This window comes from Athene cunicularia (assembly GCF_003259725.1).
Source record: "Athene cunicularia isolate RWA chromosome 15 unlocalized genomic scaffold, athCun1 chr15_part1, whole genome shotgun sequence".
Taxonomy (NCBI): domain Eukaryota; kingdom Metazoa; phylum Chordata; class Aves; order Strigiformes; family Strigidae; genus Athene; species Athene cunicularia.
This window is the reverse complement of record NW_020799121.1, coordinates 12,601,694-12,616,801: the sequence shown is the minus strand read 5'-3', so window position 1 is coordinate 12,616,801 and position 15,108 is coordinate 12,601,694. Positions and strand designations below refer to the sequence as shown.

Here is a 15,108-nt window from a genome sequence, read left to right as displayed (position 1 = left end):
AAAAAAAAAAAAAAAAAAAAAAAAAAAAAAAAAAAAGAAGAGAGAAAGGGAGAAGAAAAAAAACCCACACGCACGCACTTTGCACTGACCACCCTCGTGTGCTCCCTCTCTACAATACCATAACTTCCCCCTAAAGCATTTCCCTTTCAAAACAGGGTGTTAAATGATTTCCATGAAGGGGACATCATCATCATCATCACCACCATCACAGGCAAAAAGGCAAAAAGCATCACATCGCAGTGTTCTACCACAACGCTCCCCAGAGACTGGGCGGGATCCCACATTCGAGGGTAGAAAGAGAGATGGAGCTGCCTTTATAAACCCACAAGTCCTTCCACACCTGGAGGAGGAGTGAGGAGAAGGCACCTCCCATGGCTGTCGCACAGGACGGTGCAGCCAGGCCTGGGGGATGGCAAAGATGGGGTGGTGAACCAGCAGCACCCAGGAGGACAAATCCAGTTCCCTTCCCACACAGCTCGGGAAATGTCAACCCCAGGCAGCCCATTTATACTTCACTTGCTAGCCATCAGCTACCTGCTTTCCCCCAAGGCTGATTTTTGTCAGGAGAGATACAGGCCAGAAGGAACTTGTAACCGTTACCTGCTGAGCAGCTTATGTGGTTTGCTTCGTTATGCCAAGCAGCCCGTTGCCTTTCTAAGAGATTCCTTCAGGCAGAGTCTCATCATTACCTCCAACCACTGGAAACTGTTTTTAATGCTGCTCTTAGAGCATCTGGTTTGCACTTTAGGGCATGCACATGTGCCCCCCCCCCTCACAGCCATTACTCCCCTCTTCTCTTAGATCTCTCCAAGTATATTCAAGTTCCTTCAGGTCTTCTTTAATTTCTTGGCTTACCCTTGGCTTGTCTGCCCCTGCTGTCCTTCAAGCAACAGCCAGAACAAAGCAACAGCCCTCGGTAGTGCAAGGTCTAAGGGGGTGGATGGAACATTTTCAGCCATTGCCCTGACAAGTGACCGAGGGGCTGCCAGCACGGCTTCAGGAAGCTGACAGAGATCAGAAGATAGCTTGGCTATGCATGTGGGGAGGACAGGGCCTCAGCACCTCCCACACACTCCTGAAAACCACCCGCTCAGATTAAAGCTGCCTTTAACTCACTGAACTCGCCAGCAGCAGAAACAGTCCTTCCCCTGTCGGGTCAGGAAGGGCACAGTTGACCTTCCCTCTAGCAGGAGCTGTGTTTTGCGCCAGCACATGCAAATCTGGATCCACATCCACACACACAAAAAAGCATCTCCTCGATTGGGACCTTGATACAAGCCTTAAGACCAGCACTCACAACAAAAGGGTTATACAAAAAAAAAAACCAAAACAAAACTAAAACACCAGTATACTCTGTTCCCTACATCAAAGAACGTGAATTCTTGGAAAAACCATTGATACCTTTTGCTGTGACATGCTGCTTCAGTTAACAGACATCAAAAAAGCCAAACCACCATAAAAAAAGAGGAATTGCTCTTTACTCTTGTATCTTCTTGCACAACAATTTAAATAAATAATAGTGCTTGCACAGGTCAGATTCATCCTGGAGGAAGAACAAACTCGAGTAACATTTCAGGACCATTAATCTCCGAGATCTCACCAAGAGCAAGCAGCCAGACAGCTTAAAAATATATTTAGTCCACAAATGCATATTAACGTCATTTGCTGATTCACAGCTGAGCCAGTCGCATGGAGCCCAAATGCCACTTCTGCTTTCCCAGCCTGGGCTTCAAATAAAAAAAAAAAAAGTTGAAACAGTTGCATATCAAGTTGCTTAACTTATCTCAAAGCCTTCCGCAATGCAACTATTAGATGCGGATCTGTCTGGGCTGGAAACTACAGGTCTGGTCTGTAGACCTAAGGTTTAGGAGCCTGATCTGAGTTTTAAAGACGAGGGATTCCCATGTGCTAGGTCAGGCTCACGCACAGCTTTCCAGCGTGGTCTCAAAGCAGCCACCACACACCTGCGTCCTCCTGCGCCCAGCGCCGAGGACACGCTCCCGCCCCACCACGGCATGGCAGCATCTGCTCCACTTCACCAGGCACTGCCGGAGTTGAAAGCACCAAGTATGAACAGCCAGAGCCATCCGCCTCCCCGGGATAAGCTACAATTCAGTGTTTGTAACACACGTACACAGATGCAGCTGTCTTGCACACTCAGTAGATGCCACTGCTTGGTGTCGCCCAAATATGATTGCAATGTGCTACAAAGCTGAATCTTAGTTTTCTTTTCTTGACTATCGCTCTTTTTCCCAGTATTAATACAGTCAAGACCAGATCCTAAACGAAACAGACTCCGCAGGCTTACAACAAAATTAACAGTGAAAATCATTACTCCTTTCAAAATTACCTCTTGAAATCAACCGAAGAAAAACATTTGATGATTTGATAGATATAAACCCATGTCAAGAATTTGTGCGAATGGTTTGGGGCAGAATTAAAGACTGATTAAGAATGTAGTGGGTTAAGTAAATTTTTTTTTTTTTTTAAAAAAGGGAAATTTCAAGTGTTTCTTCCTCTCCTGTGATACACAGTATGATGATTTAAAAGCCAAAAGATTTTCTCCCTAAATCACCTATTCAAATCTGTATGACGGAAATATATTTAAATATAAAATTTTAATCTTGCTTTGCATTTGAACTTTTAAACGCTTTTCCAGGAAGGCAAGTGCCTCATTAGTCCTTTTAGCCATTCAACCATACTGATCTGCAAATAAACGAGAATCCTCACATTACCTTTCTTTTTTAAAGGATTAATTATATCCACATAGTTTTTTAACCTAATAAACCTCCAGTCAGACTGAGTCTTGCTACTGTTTTAAGTGTTATACAACAATTCAGTCCTCATTGACTGCATCAGGATTTGTCAAAGTCCATTCTACATTTGTTTTCACAAGGTAGGCAAGTTTCTATAGATGATGGATATTCTAGAAAACATCCACCATAACCTGTACTTAAGTAAATAAATTTTTAAAAACAGACAGACCAGAGCCGTGCTCTGTTTCACTGTTTCAGAGAGCAGAGCGCAGTTCTCAGAATTAGCAGGGGCCTGGACCCAAGATTTCAGAAAGAGTTTCAGTATGTGGTTCAACTCATTGTGGGGGCAACCTTGAAAGCCTCACTGGGTAGCTAGACACACCTACAAGAGCTGACATAAAAATCTCCTCAGTTTTTAAGAAAAGCAATCTATCCTCCTACCTGCGTCATTCTTTTTTTGTTTCAGGGTTGGATATTTTTTCCTTTTTTGTAGATTGGGGAAGGGTGACAAAACTTCTCAGTTTCAATGACAGCAGGACTGAAATTATTATTCCAAACAGAACAATACAGTTCCATTCATACTTGCTAAAAGTATCGAAATCAAAAGTGATTAAAAGCAAAAACATTTCTGAACAACAGAAACTGAAAGTGCTGCCTTTGGAAAACCATAAACACCAGAATTTTCTCTATAGTAAACACTGAGACCCACAGATAATTAATGTAGTCTAGGACATTATCACATACTTAGAAAACTTGTTTTCTGGAAAAAATCATACACAATTCACCTTAACTGTATTTCCAAGTCATCATTTAAAGTCACTCCAGTTTGCAGAGGCTTCACTGATGCTATTCTTAATTTCCTTATTTTTAGGTGCGAGAACAGATTACCAGTGCAAAATTTAAATTTAAAGATTGTCAGGTTTAAGCCTCTTTTAGATTGATAATAATTAACCCTGCCTGCATTTCAGAAACACTTTGTGATAAGCGGTAATGGAATAGACAGTTAAAACTGCTTCCGTTTTAAAATTATACCACCGAAGCGCCGAAGACTTCAGCATTATTAAACAAGGAACGGATTTGTCCAAAGCAAACCAGGAAAAAGCAACCCAACAAAAACACTGAGAAATGTGAGTTAATGGAAGACTTGCCAGAAGGCTAGAAGATGATTTTTTTATTATGGGTGATTTGCAAAGATGAACATTACAAACTTCCTCCCTTCCTCGAAAGGCTTTCAGGGAAGCATCTCTCCATGGAAGTCTCTGGGCATCGGAGCAGCTCTGAACCAAACCCATGCAAAGATCACATCTGGCTTTGGAGCAGCACCACAGTTCATCACTGAGGCACATGTATTAGTCGCCACTAGTAGACAGATTTACATGCAAATGCATTTTGCAAGTAGGAAGAAGCTCATTTTTAGTCCAAGGGATGAAAACATTACATTACACAAAAGAGAACTGCCATTTACCTTTCCATGGAGGATGATTAATTATAAGATGCTTTCAGCTGGCTTCTGAAGGCTTCTCTGCTTAACTGATGTGTTGCATTCTGCTTTTCAGACCTTCCTCCTAAGAGGTACCATCACTGCTACCACTAAAACACATTATATTGGTGGGACAGGCAGAGTTGCCACCTCGCTGTTACCTGACCAAACACACTTGGTGACGACCACAGAGCAGAACACAGTGGCCTCACCCCCCCGAGATCAGAGTCCTGTCGAGCAAGGGCAAAGGCAACAGAAAGTGAGATTCACATGCTGTTTCTGCGAAGTCAGAGACGCTGACAGCACTATCATGCAGAAATAATTGAACTAGCAAAATTGTTCCTAGTGAACACCACAGCTGTTTTAGCTCAGCCTACTGCTTTTGCACGATCTGCATTAACAAACACTAAGCTCTAACAAGTGTCAGCTGTGGTCAAACACTGTATGCCCACGGTTTGGAAGCATCAGTTTCAGACCCCAGATAGTCACAAGAGTCCCTTTATCCTCCGAGAAGGTGTTTTCTGTTCTCAGATCAGTTGGTCACCCTAAAACAATAAAGGGATATAAGTGACCAACTAAGAAACACCAAACCAAAGAGAAATAAATTCAAAATCCCAAAGAACCGTGTAATCAGAAGAACAGGCTCCAGGACGTGCCAGGAAATTAATCAACACACAAGACAAATGCAGTAGTTAACTAGAAAATAAGAGCAGCTCAGAAAGGCTCCTAGACCATTTTCCCCTGCCTAATGCTTGTAACATCTGGACCTTCCGAAGTGCCTCTGGGGTTACGTTCCCTAGGGAGCACACGGTCCTGGCCTCAGTGTAAGCAGCCAGACCCAAGGGGAAGGGAGAGAAAGCAAACAGCACGCTGTTTCCAGAAAGCTGCCTGGGCTCCGTTCCTTGCTGTAGCTATAACCAGCTTTTCATTTACAAAGTCTTCTCCCTCCTTTCTTAAAAGTCATTTTCCCTTATACAAAATGGGAAGCTGGGGTGTGAAGAACCCACTGCTCTGATTAGGCTGCAAGAAAAATACATTAAAACAAACAAACTACGCTCTCTGCACCCTTACACAAGATTTTTATGAACCTCACATCAGTCTACGTCAAGTGGGAAGAGAACACATTTAACACTTCACAACAAGAGTGGCAACCTGTTTCCCATGCCCTGTGGGCCACCTCACCTTCCCGGACAGAGGAGATGACCTCCCGCCTCCACAGTGGGATCCCAGGAACAGCAAACAGCAGCGTTTGCTCCACGCTGGCATGGTATTGTTTTGAGGTGGGTAGTTATAAATTCGGATCTTAAAACGCAGCTTTTATAAGCATCTATATAGAGACAAGTTTCAAACTCCCCTCTGAGAGAAGTATAACCTAACAAGATTTTTTTTTTTTTTTCTCAAGAGCACAAAAGTGGAGGAGGGGGGAAAAAAAAAAAAAAAAAGCTGCCTCTTAGTGGGTTCAGCACCTGTGTATGCTAAAGCACTTCATGTTTTATGCATGAAATGCTATCACCCCTGTGAAGATCTCTAAGTGAGTCAGACAGACAGGGTCCCTCCTGCCTGCTTTTAGGAAAACCTTTTTTTAAAAAATTATTTTAATTCAACCATTTGATTTATATTACTTTCCAGTCATTTCTAGCTAGATATATTTCAAAGAACTCTACACCAGCTTCCACTTTGCCCCTTCCCATATAAATGTGGCAATTAGCACAGAAAAATTAGTCAACTCTGCAGTATTTCACCTTCAATAAAGCAGCTCAAGAAATAATACACCATTTAATCGGTACTTGACAGCCAGGAACGAAACACAGTGTCTCAGTAACATGCTTAAAGAGGGTTTGAAATCCATTCATAGACCTTGATGGAAGCTCGTCCTTGTCAACAAACCCCACAATCCATAATAATGCTCAGAATTGTGCTTTTATCCTCTGTTTTATCAGAGCTCATCTGCTGATCAATGAGGAGTCCCATGGAATAGCACTCTGAATTTCAATGTTAACACAGCAGTACTATGATAATGATTGAAAATATTTACATATTGCCTCATTGATCGTGGGGTGTTCTTTTCCAACCATCTGGCTACTGGGCACTAATATTATTTTATTTTATTTTTAGGGCTTTAAATAGTTGTAAAGCAGGTTATTTGAACATCTTTACAGGTAACATCCAGCATTCCACTTGAATCAGGTTCTCCCATTATTTTTAACCCAGAACACTAGCAAAAGCATTAATCAATTTTATCCCATTTCAGGGAGGGGGAAAAAAATAATTTTCTTAACAAGGACAAAACCAAGCAAACTCAACAAACACCTGCTCTGTGCTTATCAGAATGATGTGCCGATTCAAGGTCTCATTTTTAATGTGACTCAAGGGTGTCACCATTTTGACAACAGATGAGTGAAATGGAAATATGTCACTCGCTCTGCACTCGTTGCCAGCCTCCAGATAAAGAAACCCTGTAAGGGCTGTTTTTTCCACCTCCAGATGGAATACCTTATGATAACTGCAATGCTAAGCCCCTGGGCTCTGTAGTGTGTGCCTGTGTTTTTACTGCCTTTAGTAACTGCTCAAGTTATCCAAGCTAGGCAGCTCAGGCCAGCTGCTGCCATACAGACTGCAAGGATAAAGCTTAAACAAGCACCAATTAGTCTCCTCTGCCTTCCCCCGGCTGAGTCTGTGCGCCCAAAGACTCACCCCGCGCACCCCGGCTGGCACCTGCAGTGCCTGCACCTGCGCCCAGCTGGGCATCCCTCACCCAGCTGCAACCCCTGACACTCAACAGGTCCAGAGGTACCCACCCGGGCTACAGAAAGCAAGAAACTGTGATGGAAAATGAGCATTTAACCTCCAGAAAACCCAAACAAAAGCAAAAAGCACCTGGCTGCAAGGTGCCCTAACTCCAACAGGTTGCACTCCCCCAGCACAGCACAAAAGAGTTTTATTTCACTCTTGCCTCGCTAGCAGCAGGTTTCCATGTAAAAATAAATTTTTAAAAAGGCTTTGAAAAAGCTTATCCCCATGCATTCTTCTAAAAAGTTTAAGAGCAAGTTAAATAAAATATGCAGGAAAGACTGACATCTACAAGATCTATAGGTTTGCTGTAAGAGACCTCTGCAGGATACTTGACAGGAATATTTAAAAGTTGGTTCTCAAACAGTTGACAAACTGATTTCAAGGGGGGTTTTAGTGGCTTCAAACCTGTTTATAATCAGAAGCTGACTCTCCTAGCTGCTGGTACCATAAACTTGATTTAGGAAGAATGGGAGGTCTAAAAGTCAAATTACATTCAGCATTTAAACCAGGAATCTCACAGTTTAGCTGATGATTTCTGTATCAAAGCTTAAGATAAAACATTACCTCTTTTTTTTTTTTTTCAGTTCTACTTCAATAACAAGGAATAAAACACAAAATCTGTCAAATGACATACAGACAAGACTACAGAGCTGGGGGGAAAAAAAAAAAAAGTGCTCTAACATATGCTCCATTAGACAATGAAATATCCCCTTGACATCAAGTTCCTTTTTTCTGCTGGGGCACCCACACGAAGGAGGAGGACAGAAGGAGGCTCCTTCCCCTCCATCCTCTCCACCCAGATGTTTTTGCAGACATGATAGAGAAGATCTGGCTCTTGACCTAATGAGGTCCAATGAAGGCCAGGCACAGAAAGAGAAGGAACTATGAAACATAGGAAGCAGTTTTCTTTACAGCTTTGCATAAATAATTACTGCTGTTAGAAATCAGTTTATAAGACTTCGTAACTCTGAAAAGTTTTACTATTCAGTCTCCTCCCCCCCCACCCCAACACTGTGATGCTACACTTCCAGTGCTACTACTTCTCTGAGCAGAGCATCAAGCAGGGATACAAAGGGCACACCCTCAGCATGGCAAGTCAAACTGTCTCTGGCTTTTCTAAACAAAATGACAGATTAAAAGTGAGAAGCCAGAGCAACACACAGAAGCTGTACTACAAAGTTTAATCCTTCAAGTAGGCTTGCCCAAGTATGCTCTTCCCTCTCACAGAGGTAGTGTGTTAGGTAAATATGCCTTTTTGAAAAGCCTATTTATAGGCATTAAATGTAAGCAAAAATCATTAGAAATTGTTCTGTAGTCCCAAAACAGACAGAAGACGCATGGTGTCCCTGCTAAACACATTTTTGAGGATATTTGATGGAAGATGTTTACCATCTGTTTAAGTTAGAACCTGGAACGGTATTTTACAATCCAGAGACAGGTTAGACAAATAATGGGTCCGAAGAGTCTGGATAAACAATGCTTAAAAACAAGGAAGAAAGGGAAAACAAAACAAGCTATCTGCTCTTCATCAGAAGAAGGCTTGGTGGATCTGAAGCCTAAAAGCACCATGCTAGTCCTGCTGAAAAAAAAACCAACAGACCTCCTGGAAACAAGGAAGACAGAGCAAAACTGGAGACGGAAAACTCTGGGATTGTTACTGTCCCTTCTACTCATGACCTGCCACATTTTAAATGTCTGTGACTGGTTTACCCCTACTTAAAACAGAAGCGACCCTGCACCTCTGCTTGTAAAGTGTACTGAAATTCAGCCACAGAAAGTCCTACCGAGGAGATGAGGATGGCAGAGAAAAAGCAAGTGAGAGGCCTTCCTCCCCCTTCTGTTCTTTTTCACAAAATATCTCAAGAGTTATTTACATACTCGTATCCTGAACTCCCCCTCCAGTTTCACAGTTTGCAGTTAACTGCATTCTGCTGGAGATAACACAAGTTTAGCTTTCAGCATGTTTAGGCTAGAAAATCCTCTGAACGTAACGCCAGGTCACCAAACCCACAGAGGGAAGGAAGTATTTCCAGATGCAGAGACTGGCTAGAAGAGACAGAAATATGAGGCTCCATCTCTCCGCCACCCTGAAGAAATCAACCTACTCAGTGAAGGAGACAACTAAACAGCTTGGCAACGCCTACAACTGGTGCTCAACCTCAGATCCAGTGAAAAGATGTAAATATTTAGATTTCAATTTCATCTGATATGATAAATATAAAATGTCTATTTCCTTCTTAAAAAAAAAAAAAAAAGTAGCATTAAAATAGGTAAGCCACCCACATAGAGAAAATGATTCTACAGTGTTTCTACCTTTAGGAGGAGGTTATTTAAGTTATGGTATTGATCTTGAAACAAATTATAATCACAGGTGAAGTTATTTCCATTGAACTGTCTTCTGATATATATAAAACACAATTACACCACATCTGTGTATAAATACATACCTAAAATTGTTTTGCTGTTCATTCCAAACATCTAGTGGCTGATGGCAGCCCATTATTTTTTCTCTCTTAAGAAATGCCCACAGCCCTTCATAGTTCCCTATGGAGTGATAACTCTGACTCCAACTCAAATCATCTGAAAAAAATCCCCTGAACAATCCACAAAGTCCTGAACCAGACTCCTTCCCAGTAACCCATACACGACACAGCAGAAGCTGAACTGCAGTTTACCACAGCTGCACTATAAAAACCTGAAATCCTTCCAAACCCTTTTAAAGCACATAATGGAATTAAGGCCCCACTACATATCCAGAGTTAAGTTATGCAAATATCAAACTTCTTTGGAATTGGAGATAACACGGCCTCACCCCTGAAGTGCCAAGATATGCCAAAGTGCTCAATGTGCTGCTGTTGTTACACACTCTCACCCTCCAAATTAGTTACTGCGCTGCTAAACAGAAACGCCTTCTCAGGTCATTGCTCTGTGGGTTAAGTCAGCTAATATGCTTGAATTAGTGTCCTGGAGCTTGACAATCGTTATGCAAGTGCCAGCAATCCAAACGGATCAGAGCTGACTTCCTTTCCATTACAAGAATTGCTGCCATGATGACTAATTACAAAACTTTAAGCTGTTCATTCACTATTATCCTTCCCAAGTCCTCCTAGTTATACCGCAACTATCAGATGTGCCTTCCCAGCTCGTAGCAAACTACCTCATTTCATTAATGGATTGTCCCGGCCTCTGCTTCCCCCACCCATGATGAGACTATAGAAACTGGTGGAAAAAACCCAAGTAGAAATCCCAGTAGCTGGTCTCCAACAGGATACTGAGCTCTTTAAAGGAACAGGAAAAGATGAGTGGCAAATTACTACTCCTCTTTACATCGAGGGGGTCTCTCCAACTTACCTAAGCTCTACTGTTTTTCTGCAGAGGAGTTTTAAGGTTCCTGCTCACAGCGTCACAGCACTCACCAACCTCAGCTGTCCAAACACAACCAAGTCAGGACTGCAAAAGCTGTGTAGAGTTTTCTCTATCCAAGATACTCAGTGCTCAGCATTGGGGTATTTTTTGTGAAAAAACCTTGAGGTCCACAAGAATGAAGATTTCTGTGTGCCGTAGCTCTTCCAATCTGCCTGAGCAAGATTTTCAGGAGACTGTTTAAAAGCCAGAAGAAAAAAAAAAAAAAATCTAATTTGGAGTCCTCAAGCACTAGCTCAGTAAGCAGAAGCCGAAGATCAGCCTTTGCTGCGAAGGGCTGTTGGAAGACCGAGCCGCTGCTCAGGGTGCTCACCCTCCTACCCGGACAGCTGCCTTCTGCCCAGCACACTCCTTAATCAGCCGAGGTGTTTGCTTTCTGTTCCTGCCCTCTGTGGCACTGCAGCTGCAGAGTCAGAGTGCTGGTATGTGCCCTCCTGCCAGGCAGCAGCCCGGAGGACGCGGGAGCAATGACCCCGACACCTTCACTCCTGAACTCCCCGCCAGGGCTGACGGCTTCGCCGTAGCTTTCTCCACCGTTCACTGACCTGGGCTGCACCAACCACCAAACCCAAGATAACCCTATTCTTGTTACCATCCCTCACATAGGGAAGCCCACACGCAGGAGATGCCGATACACCGAGTTTCCCCTCCTGGATGGTCTTTCATTGCAAAGCCAGCATCTCCTTGCTGGGATCTCCCCAGACGTGCCCAGCTCTCCAGGGCAGATTTTAGCCCTACGCTTATTAGATTTCTTCTGGCTCTTTCATGGCAAATCACGCAGCTCCCTGCACCCACATATGCTCAATAACTACTTATCTCCACTTGCCTAAGCAACCTCTTATTTCTTCTTGCCTCTGAAGCTTGACGCTGTGTCAAACAGACCCAGGAGGGGTTGCAGGAGTGGGAAGCAGCTCTGTCTCCAGATGCTGCCATCTCTTAGGAGGTCTCCTGGATCCCCACAGCCACCCTTCAAAAAGAAAGATACCTTTTTCCCCGACTGGTTTCCGAGTTTATTGGTGGGATTTACTGAAGCATTTTGGTGTGAGTTTCTAGGGATTTTTTTTTTTAATTAAAAAAGCACCATCAAAACAGTCACACCAGCAGAATCCCTAGCTTGTGGAAGGTACGCACAAGTATGACCAAGAGCTCTGCGTACTGACTTGGCATCATGCTGGTTAAAACTCCCTGAAGTGATAGGATCTGAGTTAGTCCCATGCTGAATTGTTTTGTTCTTCTTGCATTAAGAACATCTAAGTATCATTCACTACTTTGTTCATTTAAAATTTCATAGGACTCTTGGCATGGACGTGACGATTAGAGAAGCCACATTCCCTTTCAGTTCGTGGGTGAGTTCACACTGCCCCAGTACAATGTTGTGGCATTTGGATTTCCTCCAACATCCAGGAAACAAAGTTAAAAATAAAGTGTTTTATTTATTCCCTCCCCACACATTAATTACTCTCGTTTCCATTCACACTGAATACTACAGAACATTTTTGTTTATAAGATGCTTTCAGGCTCAAAATTAAATTTTGACATATCTTACTAATTTGGAGAGGTAAACAGAAGTATTAATTGCATCATACCCTATGTCAGCCAACTTTAAAATTAAATTAGAAGGCATCTTCACCATTTAGAGAAACTGGCTATTAGGACAACCATGGGGTTTTTCCTTCAATGAAAATAAAGAGAAGACAGACACTGATGTTTGTGCTTTCCCTCTCCTCGAAATGAGGCATGTGTCTCAAATAAGAGGAAGCCTAAAAGAAAAACATCATGTGAAAAAAATGTTTCTCAATGGATCATGCTGGTCCTAGAACAGGACATTACTGTGAATATGCATGAATGGCATGAATCAAACTACACTCAGGAGTAAGCATCAGCTTTCACTTGCCATTTTCTGAAGCCTTCCAATCAGGCTGCCAAGACAGCAGCTGAATGACAAGATTTTTATTTGAATGTAGGGGGGGAGATTAATGCTGCTTTGGACTAATTGGAAGAACCTTCTTTAAATTAGCTTGCTTGAGGGATGTGCTGCTTCTCTATTTGTCCAACTCGCAGAAGCAGTAACAAATCGTGAATAAAAAGAGACGATGTATTTAAATTCAAAACCCCTTAGCACCACTGTCAGTTGTAAGTTTTGAGAATTTCTATTAAAAAAAAAAATAAAATAAAATTAAGGACAAGGTCTTTCCAAACTGGTTGCTGTCAACTAAAATGAGAAGTTAGATAAAACTCCCACATGCCAGATGGTAAATCACAATAAATGCTTGGGCTGTTAGATGCACAACAAGCGACAAGTGCATTGAAACACACCATCAGAAGCAAACCCAAAATAGAAAGGATATTTTAATAAAAAGTTATCATTTGAAGGAAAGGTCCTTGTAAAGCTCATCGGGATCAGAAGTCATATATTGAGGGTTTCTTACCTTCCTCACTACCTCATAGAAGCATGAAGAACAACTAACAATTTCAGCAGAGTTACATTTGGCTAGGGGCTACTGTCAGCAAGAGCCTTGGAGTTCAGACATCACTTATGACCATTTTCTGCCAAGTTACTTAAAAAAATATTGTTAAAGGATAGCAGGGAATTGTTTACTCAAACCATTACTGTTTCCTGAATACAGATGCAAGAAAAAGTTATATTAAGAAGATAAACAGCTGCTACTGTATGCTGTTTAAATGGTAACAAAAGCATCTAAGGGCCATAAAGGGAATAGTAAGGGAATTAAAAAGCATTTTTATGCATGAAGATGGCTAACATCCGTACATTCATTAAAGTGGTATCAACCATGCTTTTAATTAAAAGTTAGTGACAGAAACTTAAATATGATTAATGAAACCTAGTAGCCTACCAGAAAGTCTGCTCTATCAAAACCAAGTAGCACAGCTAGCTGCGTTTCCAGCCCTTGCTTACTCGTTTCTCTTTCCCTCTCAGAGATGCTGCCACAGTAAGAACACATTGCAACGACCACAAAACAGCATTCCTGTGAAAAACAGCAAGCCAGGACAAGTCTGCAACCGCGCTTTCATGCTTAGCCATTCTTTATTTTGTATATCCCGAGGAGGCATTTCAATTACTGAGCAGCCCAGGGCCAAGACAACAAGCTGGTTACTTGTCAGAATAACCAGCTATACAGCGATCTATCAACCATCGCAGGCGTGACGTCTGCCAAACGCCAGGAAAAAGGCTGCCCTACAAACAGCAGTCTCCTATTCAACAGTGGAAAAAAAAAAAAAAAAAAAATCACTCAGAAGCCAGTGCTGAACTCTACAACGCAGATAGTCTTCTTGTGTTACTCAGGAGCACAACACAGTCATGACAAAAATAAACTACACGATAAAAATACAGCACGAGCAAAAAGATGTGGGCACGGAGAGGTAATTAGTGTGCAATAGGAGGATAAGGAGTCCTACAGGCCATAGATATTTAGACATGCAATCAAACCACCTCCTATTTAAGTCCTGATGTCCACGAAGACTAATCTATTACCGCTGTCCTGTTGCACCTCTGTCATGTTCAAAGCTGAGCACATGCAGATTATGTCTTCAAAGACTGAAGATGTTTTTCAGCATCCTATTACCCACTTAGCTGCTTCCAGGCACACAGAGCACACAGAAGATGGAAGCTCTCACTTCAGAGCAGGTACTAACACAGGAAGAAACTTTTTTTTTTTTTCTTAAATACACAATTTAAATAAACTTTACCTCAGTTGTGGCATTTTAACATAAAACGTGGCAGGACTGAGCTGCCTGACTGGACAGGGCACTACTCTGAGGGGTTCCCCATTCCTGGCTCTGGCAATGATACTCCAGCCCCAGGTTGAGCACCTCAGTGCATTCCTCTGTGCTTCTACTTCTTCAGTGGAGTAAGAGGGGCTGGGGAGGAGGAGAAGAAAGTGATTTAACTCTCCCGCAGCGGGACAAAAAGCTTAAATTGTTCATGCTGTAGCCTGCTGCCATGGGGCAGCAACATAGTCCAGAACGGAGCCCAGGGCTGTTTGGGAGCACGAGGCAGGGCCCCTCCTGTCAGTGATGGGGAGGCCAGGAGAAAGGACCGCCAGAGCCAGCAGAGAGGATCCCCTCTTGCACCCCACGGTCCGGCTAAGGAATGGGCATTCTGCTCTTTCCAAAGGGAAAAATCTTCCTCCCGAGGGGAGGCACTGCCTCAGGCGCACGGCCGACTTCCAGGCGGCCACCCCGCAGCTCGGTGACCCCGCAGGGGTGGCTCAAGCCCCGGGAGCCCCCGCCAGGTTCTCCCTCAGCTGTAATCACTCGGAGATGTTTCTCCTGCGAGGCCGCCGCCGGTCTCACCCCTCTCGGTTCCTACCACGGGCAGGGAGGGCACCCCCGGGCAGCGCCCGCGCCCCCTCCTCACAGCCAAGCCTCGGCCGGGGGGCTCGTGGGCCACCCCTCCGTGAGGGAGTCTCCACGTCTCTAACGCGGTGCCTCTGGCAAAGCCGAATTTGTTGAAATTCAAGCCCGAGAGACGCGGTAACCGAGGAAGGAGGACAAGGAGGACCGTGGCAGGATGAAGGCTCTCCCGTGGGCCCGGTCCGCTCCGGCCTCACACATACGGACGGTTCCCCGATACCCAGCACAGATTCCTCCACATCCAGCCTCCACCTACCGAAAAATCACCCCCCCCGCCATTAC

At 43.4% G+C, this 15,108-nt stretch overlaps 1 protein-coding gene across 4 annotated transcripts in view; it reads right to left on the bottom strand.

Annotated features, from left to right (window-relative positions):
• The window catches only part of PITPNM2 (phosphatidylinositol transfer protein membrane associated 2), a 129,834-nt gene extending 125,596 nt beyond the window's left edge, over positions 1-4,238 (bottom strand). For all 4 annotated transcript variants that reach the window (XM_026859486.1, XM_026859483.1, XM_026859487.1 and 1 more), the window contains exon 1: positions 4,222-4,238. The gene's annotated coding sequence lies outside the window, so the exon portion shown is untranslated. The remainder of the gene's footprint in view (positions 1-4,221) is intronic.
• Positions 4,239-15,108: the final 10,870 nt, after the last annotated feature.